The 15,433-nt window shown below is 45.7% G+C and overlaps 1 protein-coding gene across 8 annotated transcripts in view; it reads left to right on the forward strand.

Moving 5' to 3' along the window:
- The window catches only part of CAMTA1 (calmodulin binding transcription activator 1), a 1,668,879-nt gene that overhangs the window by 5,927 nt on the left and 1,647,519 nt on the right, over positions 1-15,433 (forward strand). The gene's annotated exons all lie outside the window — the stretch shown is intronic.

The following is a 15,433-nucleotide window of genomic DNA, read 5'->3' on the forward strand; positions in this document are numbered from 1 at the left end:
AGAACTGGTTTACTAATGGCATGAAGTGAATGCATAATATTAATCAATATAGCCTATTTCCCCTCTTGTTCATCGATGATGGGCAGTGTGCATTTGGGAGTGTTGCAAAGAGTTAAATTACATTGTAATATACTAATTGTATTTCACATTAAACAATGTCACAACCATTATCAAGGACACATCTTCCACAAACAAGAAGGAACCGGCACTCCAGAGGTCTTCATACAAAGGTCAGTGTGTTTGACCGAAAAGTCAATCTATGTGGATTAAAATATATTTTTTTTTAATATATGAAGACCTCTGGAGTGCTGGTTCCTTCTTGTTTGTGGATGAGGTGTCGTGCATTATAAGTCTCCCCGATGTGGGATAATCTTTGTGCACTCGAGGCAGTTTTATAGATCTTGTGAGTGCACCAAACCTCTCTCTTCTGACACTCATTAACAAGACACAGTTTCTAGTCTATATCTGCTGGATACAATTTATAGTAATAACTTTAGTTCATATTATGGTTTTCTCCCTAAGGAACTGAAAACGCTTCACAATTACAGAATAGTGTGCGGTACGCAGCACATAGGATGTTTTTTTACAGACCCAATCCCTGCCCTGTAGAGCTTACACTTTTATATTTTTGGAGCCTGAGGCACAGGGAGATTAAGTGATTTGCCCAAGGTCACAAGGAGCTGACACTGGGATTTGAACCAGGTTCCCCTGCTTCATACTCTGTATTATTGTTATCAGATTCAGTGTCTTTAATCACTAAGGCACTCCTTCAGCCCTGAAAACAACAGAAATGTAGTTGATAAAGAATCTCACAAGATATGCTTGTGGAGATTTCATATTGAGATGTCTGCAGCTGCTTCTATTGCACAGAATTCCTATTATGGAATGCGTTTCAAGAGTCTTTAATATGACAGTGTAAGATTTTTTTTTATTGACTGGTGAGTAGGCCTAATTCTATTCTTAACTAGGGCCCCAAAAGAAAAAACTTGAAAGCTGGTACAGGCATACCCCGCTTTAAGGACACTCACTTTAAGTACACTCGAGAGTAAGGACATATCGCTCAATAGACAAATGGCAGCTCGCGCATGCGCCTGTCAGCACGTCCTGAACAGCAATACCGGCTCCCTACCTGTACCGAAGCTGTGCGCAAGCGGGGAGACTATAGAGCCTGTTACACATGTGTTATTTACATCAGTTATGCATGTATATGATGATTGCAGTACAGTACATGCATCGATAAGTGGGAAAAAGGTCGTGCTTCACTTTAAGTACATTTTCGCTTTACATACATGCTCCGGTCCCATTGCGTACGTTAATGCGGGGTATGCCTGTACAGTATAGTGTTCACTTGCCCAATATTTTAAAGGGGATTTGAACACATGTTGGAACAATGTGACAATATTAACCTTTTCAGGATGAGACAATACCACATTGTGAAGGAACGTTAGTAATAATGTCAAAAGTAACTCTCTGCATTGTCCTACAATTGTGTTTTGGAAAGTTTTTCAGTAGCATTCTCTAGTAAAGCAGAATAAGGCATGTACACAATAATAAATGGTAAATGAACTCTGTCAAAACACATTACTGTAGTCATGTCTGTAAGTTATTTATTATTTTCACTTTTTTTTCTAAACTGCTTTTAAAAGTCTGCAGCTTTGATTAGTGATATGTTTAATTGTGCATTAATAGCAATACCATACCCTTTTTTTCATCCAAATATGTAGATTTACCTGCCATGCTGTTTAACCTTCTTTAGTTAAGATTAGAAATACAGTCTTCAAGTCTCGGAGGATATGAAAACTTACAAAAAAAGACATGTGGATGACAAAGATCATTTTTGATTTGGTATGGTGTGCTGTAAAATTTTATGATCCATGTTGCCTCCTTTGGGAATATAAAGTGCAGGGAGCATGAAGAAGCCCATAAAATTACCAGATATTTCATATTGTTTGCAATTAATTTAGGCTCTCTGGGCTTTCTCGCAACTTGCCGAAATATTCCAGCTAAATCAAAGTACAACTTGTCTATTTTTAGATGTAAATATCTTGCTGAGACCTTAAAGTTTTTTTTTTCAATGCAGTGAGAATGTGCTACAGCTCCATTTTTAAAGATGACTAATTTCGATCTGAAACAAACTCCAATTTTTTATATGTTCTGTGTTTTAAAAATAATAACCTGTTTGAGTTTGTCACAATTCCAAAACAGGTTTTATTGCTGTGTATACTGTACTACAACACTGACAGGTTTTTAAATTGAATGATTTGCACTATTTTGTAGTGCAAAATTGAAGCAGCCACATTAATCTTAAGAGAAGCGTATATATGTTGTAATGTAGATTATAATACCACATAATGGACCAAGAAAAGAGTTATTGATAGATAAAAATGTAGTGTACAAATCTTTTAAAACTTCACAGGTCTACTGGAGGGGAGAGGGGTTCACAGTGGTATGACAAGTGGTCTTGCACTAGGGTACCCTCCCCATTCAAACAATGTTTTAAAAATAAATAAACAATGCCAATTACTGCTTTAAGAAAGGTAATTGAAAATACTGTTGCTTGATTGTTGTCATAAAGAGAGGTTTTTGTTTCTTTATTTTAAAGCTATGAGCAAACAGCCCCGTTAAAGAATTTCTAATAGGGAAAGCAGAAACAATTGAATCTTCTATATTCGTAACACATGACACCATCATAATTTATATTCTAAGGTGACAACTGGTAAAAATAAATATAGACATAGCTCCTATCTCTGTCAGAAACAGGGCGCGCACAAAATAAAGGTAAATGGAGGATACTTACTGTCCAAAAAGATACAGAAAAAGGGACAGGCACCCCTACAGTATATGCAAAAACAGGGAAATTTCACTTTTTTTTGCATATAGGAGTGCCTGTCCCTTTTTATATAGATAGATATAGAGGGTGATATGGATCTATATATCTCCTTCTAAGGCTACGCTTATAGTGCCGGCAACGCGACAGTGTCTGGAAAATGAAATAGAGATGACTTCCAGCGATCGCGACCAATCCGTCGCTGTGTCGCGCTTACTATAAGCGCACGCGACGGCGGCAATGCATCTGTTTTGCCGCGACATCGCCGGCACTATAAGCGCAGCCTGAGATGTTCTGATACAAATGCAGTTAATCAAAGTAGAAATAAAGGGACAATCACTACTAGGACCAAACAGCAAGCGACTTGTTTAAGGATTTTAATTCTGGAATTGTGACTGGCATGTGAGCTAAGAGTGGACTGAAAACATAATTGATGCACATTTTGCTCTTCATAGTCGATGCTGAAAAGACAAGCTCAATATCCCCATAAAGTTAAAAAGTCAAGTGTTAAACAAATAATTTAATTTAAGGAAGTTAATTATATTGTGATGTTAAGCAAATATTTTTTTTTAAGTAAGTAGTCCAGATTTATAAATTATTCACAATATTTTTCATTTTTATTTTAATGCTTTTGTCCTTAGAAGTAGTATACATTTAAGCAGACTGCAAAATTGTTTATTCCTATGAGAAGTAATGGCTGCCATTTTATATGCACAAAAAAAAGCAGTAACATATAATCCAGTATCTCTGGAGTGCTTACAACATGAAATAGAATGGAAATTGTTATTGTGTAATGCATTAAGCAGTTTATTAAAAGGCTACATCAACATAAATGTCTTATTTTTTTTTTTAAGCAGATTTGCTTTTTTAATCATAACCATTTCATTTGTTTTTTAAGTAGTTTTAAGTAATCTGATAATTTTGTATCTTGTGAAGTTACCGTGCATTAATCAATCTGTTTGCTAAATAGCAGTATGTGTTGCTTTGAAATATTGCATAACGTTGAAACCTATTGGTTATCCATGTGAGGAGCACTCCACATGCTTTTTTTTTTTTTTACCATCTTAACGACTGGCAAAAATGTTTCATGAAACAATGGAGCTCTAGAATGATAGCCATGTGTTTCTGTTGTTAAATACAGATTTTCCCCCGTGTACACCATTTCAACAACTGAATAAGAATTGGATCACATATTGGCGTATGAAAAACACTGTATTTTCCAGCATATTATAGTATCTCCTCATCATAACTACAAACCTCTTTGGTTACTATTTCTGTCATTTGCACTACTGTATTAAGTAACCTCTGTGTCAGCTTTATATACATTAGTTCTTGTCTTTGAAGCATTTTTTTCCATCTCTCTTTTAAATACTGCACATATAGTATATTAATAAAAATAATCATAATCCCATAAGCGTCGCCTTACAGGACTAAATACATCCTTTAATTTTTTTTAGCTTCACCATGAGTATATTTGCACAGTAGCTTTACTATATGTAAGTGCCATAACATGTGAGAAAAGTATTTATATTCCTTACAAGGGTTGACATGTAGCCAGCCACCTTTACTTTATGATGTCATTGCAAGTAAGACAGATGCTGAAGTGTACTAAAGATAGATGTCTCTGAAATTATAAACTGTTAGACGATTTGACAGTGAAGCTCTTGATTAAGATGGCAAAGAGTAAATGCAGTTTTTGAAAGAAAAATAGTTTGGAATCTTGTGATTTAAGGGTTAAAGAAGCAGTGTCACTTCGCTCACAGAAAACATTTTGTAAACATACCAATATAATTTGCTTCCTGTATTGAACTTAAAAGGGACATTATTATTTTTTATCTTCTTTGAAAATTAGGCCATTACGGAGCCATAAAGTTTGTGATCAAGATAGAAAAAGAAACTTAAGTCTATGGTTGAATGGTTAAAAACTCCTAAGTTGAACTACACACTTAAATATGTTGGTATAATAAATGTAAATGAAAGATCGAAGGGATATTTAAAGTATCAATCTCTATTTTAATGTCTTTACATCAGTCGGTAGTACACCGTTCACGTTTAATATTTGACAAGCTAACAAACATAGGGGGGGGGGGGGGGGGTCAGGTCTCATTCTCTCGGTGCAAATCTGGAACAAAACTGGTGCAAAAGTACTGCACCAGATTTATCGAAGAGAAAAATCCCATTGGCTGCAATGATTAAAAACAGGTTCTTGATACATTTACAAAAACAGGTTCTTGATACATTTACAAAAACAGGTTCTTGATACATTTACAAATACAGGTTCTTGATACATTTAGTGAAGTTTTATTGCCTTAGTTGTGTAGCTGGGAAACTTCTGTAAATAAAGCATATAGTAATAATCAACTTGCTAAGATCATAAGGCACTTTTTTTTTTTTTACCTTAGTGCAGTATAAACTGTTTTAATAATGCAGCATTGCCGTATAGCACAAATGTCCCAATTATGGCACAACGATAGGCCTTTATCCTCTTCATCAAATATAAACGGAAGGGGTATTCTGCTCCACACTGACATTACACAAAAAGGATTTCCTAACGAAATGAAATAACATCTCAAACTTCAGATTACAACGTGTAAATGTTTTTCTAATGTTTATATCAGTCTTAAGAGGTATCAATAATGAACATTAAAGCTCATAAATATGCCACTGATATAATTTTTCTTTGGTGTTAGGAGTGGTGGCACCTGTGCACGGGGCTGTGTTCTGAGTAATGCCGAGTCGTGATTTAAGCACTGTTAGTAGAAAGCCGCAGTCCCACGTTCTGGCCACATTTTTATATGAATGTAAAAAATACAAATACGAAGAGCGAGATTCCGTGTTGGAATGCCAGGTGCCTGTCTTTCTAATGGAGGCATGAAAAAAGAGAAGATTGCACACTACCCCAAGACAAAGAAACACTCACAATTTGTGGAAGAGCATCCAATTCACTTGAGACGGTACACATGGATGATAACTTCGTATGATAACTTCGTATCATCCATGTGAACCATCTCAAGTGAATTGTATCATCTACAAATTCTGAGTGTTGCTTTGTCTTGGGGTAGTATAGCTGTGTCTCCTCTCTTTCTATGACTGCTATATGTTAAGTGTAACCACACTTGAAGAGTCTAGCACTTACCTACAGTACCCTTTACTGAAGAAATAGACTGTTTGGCTCCATACTAGGGTGTGTGGGACTTGTTCCCCAATGTTGTTGGGTTTAAAAAAAAAAAAAAAAAATTGTCTACTTTTTTTTTCTTTTAAAGTATGAGAAACAGACTTGGTAACATTCCTGGTAACCGTTTTGTTACCAGATATAACTTTACTGCTTTTTTTTTCCTAAATAGATTTGGAAGGGGTGTGTCTCTCTTGATCTCTGTCTCTCTCTTGATCTCTGTCTCTCTCTTGATCTCTGTCTCTCTCTTGTTCACGGTGTCTCTCTCTTGTTCACGGTGTCTCTCTCTTGTTCACGGTGTCTCTCTCTTGTTCACGGTGTCTCTCTCTTGTTCACGGTGTCTGTCTCTCTCTTGTTCACGGTGTCTGTCTCTCTCTCTTGTTCACGGTGTCTGTCTCTCTCTCTTGTTCACGGTGTCTGTCTCTCTCTCTCTTGTTCACGGTGTCTGTCTCTCTCTTGTTCACGGTGTCTGTCTCTCTCTTGTTCACGGTGTCTGTCTCTCTCTTGTTCACGGTGTCTGTCTCTCTCTCTCTCTTGTTCACGGTGTCTGTCTCTCTCTCTCTTGTTCACGGTGTCTGTCTCTCTCTCTCTTGTTCACGGTGTCTGTGTCTCTCTCTCTCTTGTTCACGGTGTCTGTGTCTCTCTCTCTCTTGTTCACGGTGTCTGTCTCTCTCTCTTGTTCACGGTGTCTGTGTCTCTCTCTCTCTTGTTCAAGGTGTCTGTCTCTCTCTCTCTTGTTCACGGTGTCTGTCTCTCTCTCTCTTGTTCACGGTGTCTGTCTCTCTCTCTCTCTTGTTCACGGTGTCTGTCTCTCTCTCTTGTTCACGGTGTCTGTCTCTCTCTCTCTCTCTCTCTCTCTCTCTCTCTCTCTCTCTTGTTTTCGCTGTCTCTCTCTCTCTTGTTTTCGCTGTCTCTCTCTCTCTTGTTTTCACTGTCAATCTCTCTCTCTCTTGTTTTCGCTGTCTCTCTCTCTCTTGTTTTCACTGTCTCTATCTCCCTTGTTTGCGCTGTCTCTCTCTCTCTTGTTTTCGCTGTCTCTCTCTCTTATTTTCGCTGTCTCTCTCTCTTGTTTTCACTGTCTCTCCCTTGTTTTCGCTGTCTCGCTCTCTCTCTCTCGCTGTCTCATTGTCTCGCTCTCTCTCTCTTGTTCACGGTGTCTGTCTCTCTCTCTCTTGTTCACGGTGTCTGTCACTCTCTCTCTTGTTCACGGTGTCTGTCTCTCTCTCTTGTTCACGGTGTCTGTCTCTCTCTCTCTTGTTCACGGTGTCTGTCTCTCTCTCTCTTGTTCACGGTGTCTGTCTCTCTTGTTTTCGCTGTCTCTCTCTCTTGTTTTCACTGTCTCTCTCTCTCTTGTTTTCGCTGTCTCTCTCTTGTTTTCGCTGTCTCTCTCTTGTTTTCGCTGTCTCTCTCTCTCTTGTTTTCGCTGTCTCTCTCTCCCTTGTTTTCGCTCTCTCTCTCGTTTTCGCTGTCTCTCTCTCCCTTGTTTTCGCTGTCTCTCCCTTGTTTTCGCTGTCTCTCTCTCTTGTTTTCGCTGTCTCTCTCTCTCTTGTTTTCGCTGTCTCTCTCTCTCTTGTTTTCGCTGTCTCTCTCTCTCTTGTTTTCGCTGTCTCTCTCTCTCTTGTTTTCGCTGTCTCTCTCTTGTTTTCGCTGTCTCTCTCTCTTGTTTTCGCTGTCTCTCTCTCTCTTGTTTTCGCTGTCTCTCTCTCTTGTTTTCGCTGTCTCTCTCTCTCTTGTTTTCGCTGTGTCTCTTGTTTTCGCTGTCTCTCTCTCTCTTGTTTTCGCTGTCTCTCTCTTGTTTTCGCTGTCTCTCTCTCTCTTGTTTTCGCTGTCTCTCTCTCTCTTGTTTTCGCTGTCTCTCTCTCTCTTGTTTTCGCTGTCTCTCTCTCTCTTGTTTTCGCTGTCTCTCTCTCTTGTTTTCGCTGTCTCTCTCTCTCTCTTGTTTTCGCTGTCTCTCTCTCTCTCTCTCTCTCTCTCTCTTGTTTTCGCTGTCTCTCTCTTTCTCTCTCTCTCTCTCTTGTTTTCGCTGTCTCTCTCTCTCTCTTGTTTTCGCTGTCTCTCTCTCTCTCTCTCTCTCTCTCTCTCTTCTCTCTCTTGTTTTCGCTGTCTCTCTCTCTCTTGTTTTCGCTGTCTCTCTCTCTCTCTCTCTTGTTTTCGCTGTCTCTCTCTCTTGTTTTCGCTGTCTCTCTCTCTTGTTTTCGCTGTCTCTCTCTCTTGTTTTCGCTGTCTCTCTCTCTCTTGTTTTCGCTGTCTCTCTCTCTCTTGTTTTCGCTGTCTCTCTCTTGTTTTCGCTGTCTCGCTCTCTCTCTCTCGCTGTCTCATTGTCTCTCTCTCTCTCGTTGTCTCGCTCTCTCGTTGTCTCGCTCTCTCGTTGTCTCGCTCTCTCGTTGTCTCGCTCTCTCTCTCGTTCTCTCTCTCGTTCTCTCGTTGTTTCTCTCTCTCGTTGTTTCTCTCTCTCTCTCTCTCTCTCTCGTTGTTTCTCTCTCTCTCTCTCGTTGTTTCTCTCTCTCGTTGTTTCTCTCTCTCGTTGTTTCTCTCTCTCGTTGTTTCTCTCTCTCGTTGTCTCTCTTTCTCTCTCTCGTTGTCTCTCTCTCGCTCGTTGTCTCTCTCGCTCGTTGTCTCTCTCGCTCGTCTGTCTCTCGTTGTCGCTCTCTCTGTGTGCGTCTCTCTCTCGCTCTCTCTGTGCGTCTCGCTCTGTGTGCGTCTCTCTCTTTCGCTCTCTCTGTGCGTCTCTCTCTCGCTCTCTCTGTGTGCGTCTCTCTCTCGCTCTCTGTGTGCGTCTCTCTCTCGCTCTCTCTGTGTGCGTCTCTCTCTCGCTCTCTCTGGGTGCGTCTCTCTCTCGCTCTCTCTGGGTGCGTCTCTCTCTCTCGCTCTCTCTGTGTGCGTCTCGCTCTCTCTGTGTGCGTCTCTCTCTCGCTTTCTCTGTGTGGGTCTCTCGCTCTCTGTGTGGGTCTCTCACTCCCTCTGTGTGCGTCTCTCTCGCTCTCTCTGTGTGCGTCTCTCTCGCTCTCTCTGTGTGCGTCTCTCTTTCGCTCTCTCTGTGTGCGTCTCTCTTTCGCTCTCTCTGTGTGCGTCTCTCTTTCGCTCTCTCTGTGTGCGTCTCTCTCGCTCTCTCTGTGTGCGTCTCTCTCTCGCTCTCTCTGTGTGGGTCTCTCACTCCCTCTGTGTGCGTCTCCCTCGCGCTCTCTGTGTGCGTCTCTCTTTCGCTCTCTCTGTGTGCGTCTCTCGCTCTCTCTGTGTGCATCTCTCTCTCGCTCTCTCGCTCTGTGTCTCTCTCCCGCTCTCTCGCTGTGTGTCTCTCTCCCGCTCTCTCGCTCTGTGTGTCTCTCTCCCACTATCTCACTCTGTGTGTCTCGCTCTGTGTGTCTCTCTCGCTCTGTGTGTGTCTCTCTCGCTCTGTGTGTGTCTCTCTCGCTCTGTGTGTGTGTCTCTCTCGCTCTGTGTGTGTGTGTCTCTCTCGCTCTGTGTGTGTATCTCTCGCTCTGTGTGTGTGTCTCTCTCGCTCTGTGTGTGTGTCTCTCTCGCTCTGTGTGTGTGTCTCTCTCGCTCTGTGTGTGTGTCTCTCTCGCTCTGTGTGTGTGTCTCTCTCGCTCTGTATATGTGTCTCTCTCGCTCTGTGTGTGTGTGTCTCTCTCGCTCTGTGTGTGTGTCTCTCTCGCTCTGTGTGTGTCTCTCTCACCCTGTCTGTCTCTCGCTCGCACTCTGTGTGTGTCTCTCGCTCGCACTCTGTGTGTCTCTCTCGCTCGCACTCTGTGTGTGTCTCTCGCTCGCTCTCTCTGTGTGTGTCTCTCGCTCTCTGTGTGTGTGTGTGTCTCTCGCTCTCTGTGTGTGTGTGTCTCTCGCTCTCTGTGTGTGTGTGTCTCTCGCTCTGTGTGTGTGTGTCTCTCGCTCTGTGTGTGTGTGTCTCTCGCTCTGTGTGTGTGTGTCTCTCGCTCTGTGTGTGTGTCTCTCGCTCTGTGTGTGTGTCTCTCGCTCTGTGTGTGTGTCTCTCGCTCTGTGTGTGTGTCTCTCGCTCTGTGTGTGTGTCTCTCGCTCTGTGTGTGTCTCTCTCGCTCTGTGTGTGTGTCTCTCGCTCTGTGTGTGTGTGTCTCTCGCTCTGTGTGTGTGTGTCTCTCGCTCTGTGTGTGTGTGTCTCTCGCTCTCTGTGTGTGTGTGTCTCTAGCTCTCTGTGTGTGTGTGTGTGTGTCTCTAGCTCTCTGTGTGTGTGTGTGTGTGTGTGTGTGTCTCGCTCTCTGTGTGTGTCTCGCTCTCTGTGTGTGTGTCTCTCGCTCTCTGTGTGTGTGTCTCTCGCTCTGTGTGTGTGTGTGTCTCTCGCTCTGTGTGTGTGTGTGTCTCTCGCTCTGTGTGTGTGTCTCTCGCTCTGTGTGTGTGTCTCTCGCTCTGTGTGTGTCTCTCGCTCTGTGTGTGTCTCTCGCTCTGTGTGTGTCTCTCGCTCTCTGTGTGTGTCTCTCGCTCTCTGTGTGTGTCTCTCGCTCTGTGTGTGTGTGCCTCTCGCTCTGTGTGTGTGTGTGTCTCTCTCCCTCTGTATGTGTGTGTCTCTCGCTCTCTGTATGTGTGTGTGTGTGTGTGTGTGTCTCTCGCTCTCTCTGTGTGTGTGTGTGTGTGTGTGTGTGTCTCTCGCTCTCTGTGTGTCTCTCGCTCTGTGTGTGTCTCTCGCTCTGTGTGTGTGTGTCTCTCGCTCTGTGTGTGTGTCTCTCGCTCTGTGTGTGTGTCTCTCGCTCTTTGTGTGTGTCTCTCGCCCTTTGTGTGTGTCTCTCGCTCTCTGTGTGTGTCTCTCGCTCTCTATGTGTGGGTCTCTCGCTCTGTGTGTGTGGGTCTCTCGCTCTCTGTGTGTGTCTGTCTCTCGCACTCTGTGTGTCTCTCGCACTCTCTGTGTGTCTCTCGCACTCTCTGTGTGTCTCTCGCACTCTCTGTGTGTCTCTCGCACTCTCTGTGTGTCTCTCGAACTCTCTGTGTGTCTCTCGCTCGCTCTCTGTGTGCCTCGCTCGCTCTCTGTGTGCGTCGCTCGCTCTCTGTGTGCGTCGCTCGCTCTGTGTGCGTCGCTCGCTCTGTGTGCGTCGCTCGCTCTGTGTGCGTCGCTCGCTCTGTGTGCGTCGCTCGCTCTGTGTGCGTCGCTCGCTCTGTGTGCGTCGCTCGCTCTGTGTGCGTCGCTCGCTCTGTGTGCGTCGCTCGCTCTGTGTGCGTCGCTCGCTCTGTGTGCGTCGCTCGCTCGCTCTCTGTGCGTGCGTCGCTCGCTCTCTGTGCGTGCGTCGCTCGCTCTCTGTGCGTGCGTCGCTCGCTCTCTGTGCGTGCGTCGCTCGCTCTCTGTGCGTGCGTCGCTCGCTCTCTGTGCGAGCGTCGCTCGCTCTCTGTGCGTGCGTCGCTCGCTCTCTGTGCGTGCGTCGCTCGCTCTCTGTGTGGCTCCCTTTCGCTCGCTCTCTGTGTGGCTCCCTTTCGCTCGCTCTCTGTGTGGCTCCCTTTCGCTCGCTCTCTGTGTGGCTCCCTTTCGCTCGCTCTCTGTGTGGCTCCCTTTCGCTCGCTCTCTGTGTGGCTCCCTTTCGCTCGCTCTCTGTTTGGCTCCCCTTCGCTCGCTCTCTGTGTGGCTCCCTTTCGCTCGCTCTCTGTGTGGCTCCCTTTCGCTCGCTCTCTGTGTGGCTCCCTTTCGCTCGCTCTCTGTGTGGCTCCCTTTCGCTCTCTGTGCATGTGTCGCTCGCTCTCTGTGCGTGTGTCGCTCGCTCTCTGTGCGTGTGTCGCTCGCTCTCTGTGCGTGTGTCGCTCGCTCTCTGTGCGTGTGTCGCTCGCTCTCTGTGCGTGTGTCGCTCGCTCTCTGTGCGTGTGTCGCTCGCTCTCTCTGCGTGTGTCGCTCGCTCTCTGTGCGTGTGTCGCTCGCGCTCTCTGCGCGTGTCGCTCGCTCTCTGTGTGTGCGCGTGTCGCTCGCTCTCTGTGTGTGCGCGCGTGTCGCTCGCTCTCTGTGTGCGCGCGTGTCGCTCGCTCACTCTGTGTGCGTGTCGCTCACTCTCTGTGTGGCTCCCTTTCGCTCGCTCTCTGTGTGGCTCCCTTTCGCTCGCTCTCTGTGTGGCTCCCTTTCGCTCGCTCTCTGTGTGGCTCCCTCGCGCTCGCTCTCTGTGTGGCTCCCTCGCGCTCGCTCTCTGTGTGGCTCCCTCGCGCTCGCTCTCTGTGTGGCTCCCTCGCGCTCGCTCTCTGTGTGGCTCCCTCGCGCTCGCTCTCTGTGTGGCTCCCTCGCGCTCGCTCTCTGTGTGGCTCCCTCGCGCTCGCTCTCTGTGTGGCTCCCTCGCGCTCGCTCTCTGTGTGGCTCCCTCGCGCTCGCTCTCTGTGTGGCTCCCTCGCGCTCGCTCTCTGTGTGGCTCCCTCGCGCTCGCTCTCTGTGTGGCTCCCTCGCGCTCGCTCTGTGTGTGGCTCCCTCGCGCTCGCTCTGTGTGTGGCTCCCTCGCGCTCGCTCTGTGTGTGGCTCCCTCGCGCTCGCTCTGTGTGTGGCTCCCTCGCGCTCGCTCTGTGTGTGGCTCCCTCGCGCTCGCTCTGTGTGTGGCTCCCTCGCGCTCGCTCTGTGTGTGGCTCCCTCGCGCTCGCTCTGTGTGTGGCTCCCTCGCGCACGCTCTCTGTGTGGCTCCCTCGCGCTCGCTCTCTGTGTGGCTCGCTCTCTCTCCCTCTGTGTTGCTCTGTGTTGCTCTCTCCCTGTGTCTCTCTCTCTGTCTCTCTCAAATCAAATCAGCTTTATTGGCATGACGAAAGAACATTTCAGTATTGCCAAAGCGTGAATAATAGGGTGTGGGGGACAATAATTATACGAATACTAGAGGGTAGGGTATAATGATTGCACGGTATATGGGTAACAGTTTCACACAGGGATGTGGGGGTTAGTGGACGTCTCTCAGCTTGTGGTAGGTGCTGATATTGTGTGCAGCCAGTTCTGCTTTGGTTTCATCTTCTCCCAGGAGGATCGCTATTTTTTGGTTCTCCTCTACATTATTAAAGTTCTGGATAACAGCAGTTAGTTTCTCTAGGTGGGCACTCCTCACTTCAGAGTATTGTGTGCAACGCAACGGGAAGTGTGTTTCATCTTCTACCTCTCCTAGCTCACATCTTTGGCACAGTCTCATCTCCCGGGGCTTCCTGTTCTGTCTGATCTGCCTGTTTCTATTTCTAGGCTGTGGGCACTTATTCTGTTCTGGCCCAGGGTCTGTCTCTGTTTTGGGTCTTTTACCTTCAGTAGGTAGGGTGCCAGAGTGTTTTTTCTCTGTAGGCTGTGGTAGGTTTCCAGCTTCTTTGAGCGCTGGATATCATTTTCCCATCTTGTCACATACTGCTTCTTCATTTCGTTGGAGATTGAGTTGATTTCTTTTTTTGGCAGGTTGTTGATCTGTGTGGGGTTTTGTCCTTGGAGTGAGAGGACAAGTTGTTTGATGGCACAGGGTTTAGTGAGGAGGTCCTGGCTTCGCATTGCTCTGTAATAGTAAGACTGTGGGTGGCTGTTGTTTAGGTGGGCCCAGAATGTCAGTGCTCTGTCTCTGTCTCTGTCTCTGTCTCTCTCTCTCTCTCTCTCTCTCTCTCTCTCTCTCTCTCTCTCTCTCTCTCTCTCTCTCTCTCATCAGCTTTATTGGCATGACAAACAAACATTTTAGTATTGCCAAAGCGTGAATAATAGGGGGTGGGGGACAATGATTACACAAATACTAGGGGTTAGGGTATAATGGTTATACAGTACATTAATTATTGGGGGTTGGGTATAATGATTACAGGGTATGTGGGTAACATTTACACACAGGGATGTGGGGGTTAGTGGGCGTCTCTCAGCCTCTGGCAGGTGCTGATGTAGTGTGCAGCCAGTTCTGCTGTGTCCTCATCTTCTCCCAGGAGGATCTCTCTCTCTCGCTCTCTCTCTATGTGGCTCTTTCTCCCTCTCTGTCTCTCTCCCCCCCTCTGTGTGGCTCTGTATTGCTCTCTCTCCCTCTGTGTGGCTCTTTCTCTCTCTCTCTCTCGGTCTCTCTCTCTCGGTCTCTGTCTGTCTCTGTCTGTCTCTGTCTGTCTCTGTCTGTCTCTGTCTGTCTCTGTCTGTCTCTGTCTGTCTCTGTCTGTCTCTGTCTGTCTCTGTCTGTCTCTGTCTGTCTGTCTCTCTCTCTTTCTGTCTCTCTCTCTCTTTCTGTCTGTCTCTCTCTCTCTCTTTCTGTCTGTCTCTTTCTGTCTGTCTCTTTCTGTCTGTCTCTTTCTGTCTGTCTCTTTCTGTCTGTCTCTCTGTCTGTCTGTCTCTCTGTCTGTCTGTCTGTCTCTCTTTCTGTCTGTCTCTCTCTCTCTTTCTGTCTCTCTTTCTGTCTCCCTCTCTCTCTCTCCCTCTGTGTGGCTCTGTGTTGCTCTCTCTCCCTCTGTGTTGCTCTCTCTCCCTCTGTGTGGCTCTCTCCCTCTCTCTACCTCTGTCTCTATCTGTCTCTATCTGTCTCTATCTGTCTCTATCTGTCTCTATCTGTCTCTCTCTGTCTCTCTCTGTCTCTCTCTGTCTCTCTCTGTCTCTCTCTGTCTCTCTCTGTCTCTCTCTGTCTCTCTCTGTCTCTCTCTCTCTCTCTCTCTCTGTCTCTCTCTGTCTCTCGGTCTCTCTCTCACTGTCTCTCTGTCTCTCTCTCTCTCTGTCTGTTTCTGTCTGTCTGTCTATCTCTGTCTGTCTGTCTGTCTCTCTTTCTGTCTGTCTCTCTCTCTGTCTGTCTGTCTCTCTCTTTCTGTCTGTCTCTCTCTTTCTGTCTGTCTCTCTTTCTGTCTGTCTCTCTCTTTCTGTCTGTCTGTCTCTCTCTTTCTGTCTGTCTCTCTCTTTCTGTCTGTCTCTCTCTTTCTGTCTGTCTCTCTCTTTCTGTCTGTCTCTCTCTTTCTGTCTGTCTCTCTCTTTCTGTCTGTCTCTCTCTTTCTGTCTGTCTCTCTCTTTCTGTCTGTCTCTCTCTTTCTGTCTGTCTCTCTCTTTCTGTCTGTCTCTTTCTGTCTGTCTGTCTCTCTCTCTCTCTTTTTCTGTCTGTCTGTCTCTCTCTTTCTCTCTCTCTCTTTCTGTCTCTCTTTCTGTCTCTCTCTCTCTGTGTGTGTGGCTCACGCTCTACCTCTGTATCTCTCTCTCTACCTCTGTGTGCCTCGCTCTCTCTCTCTCTCTCTCTACCTCGGTGTGCCTCGCTCTCTCTCTACCTCTCTCTCTCTCTACCTCTGTGTGGCTCGCTGTCTCTCTCTCACTTCTATGTTTTTTTTTAAATTATAATATTTTTTTTTTAACCTTGCTGATCTTTGTTCCCCTGATGTCCACGAGACCAGAGCTTGCTGATTTACGGCCAATAGAAACTGGTGATCCTGCTCACAAATTTGGCTTATGGGGGATTGCTGCTTTAAATAACTATTTCATGCATATCTTTTTATTTATTTTTTACTTTTCCAATTAGAGAGTTTGAAAACAACATGTTATCCATACATTGTTT

This window comes from Ascaphus truei, chromosome 6 (assembly GCF_040206685.1).
Source record: "Ascaphus truei isolate aAscTru1 chromosome 6, aAscTru1.hap1, whole genome shotgun sequence".
Classification (NCBI taxonomy): Eukaryota; Metazoa; Chordata; class Amphibia; order Anura; family Ascaphidae; genus Ascaphus; species Ascaphus truei.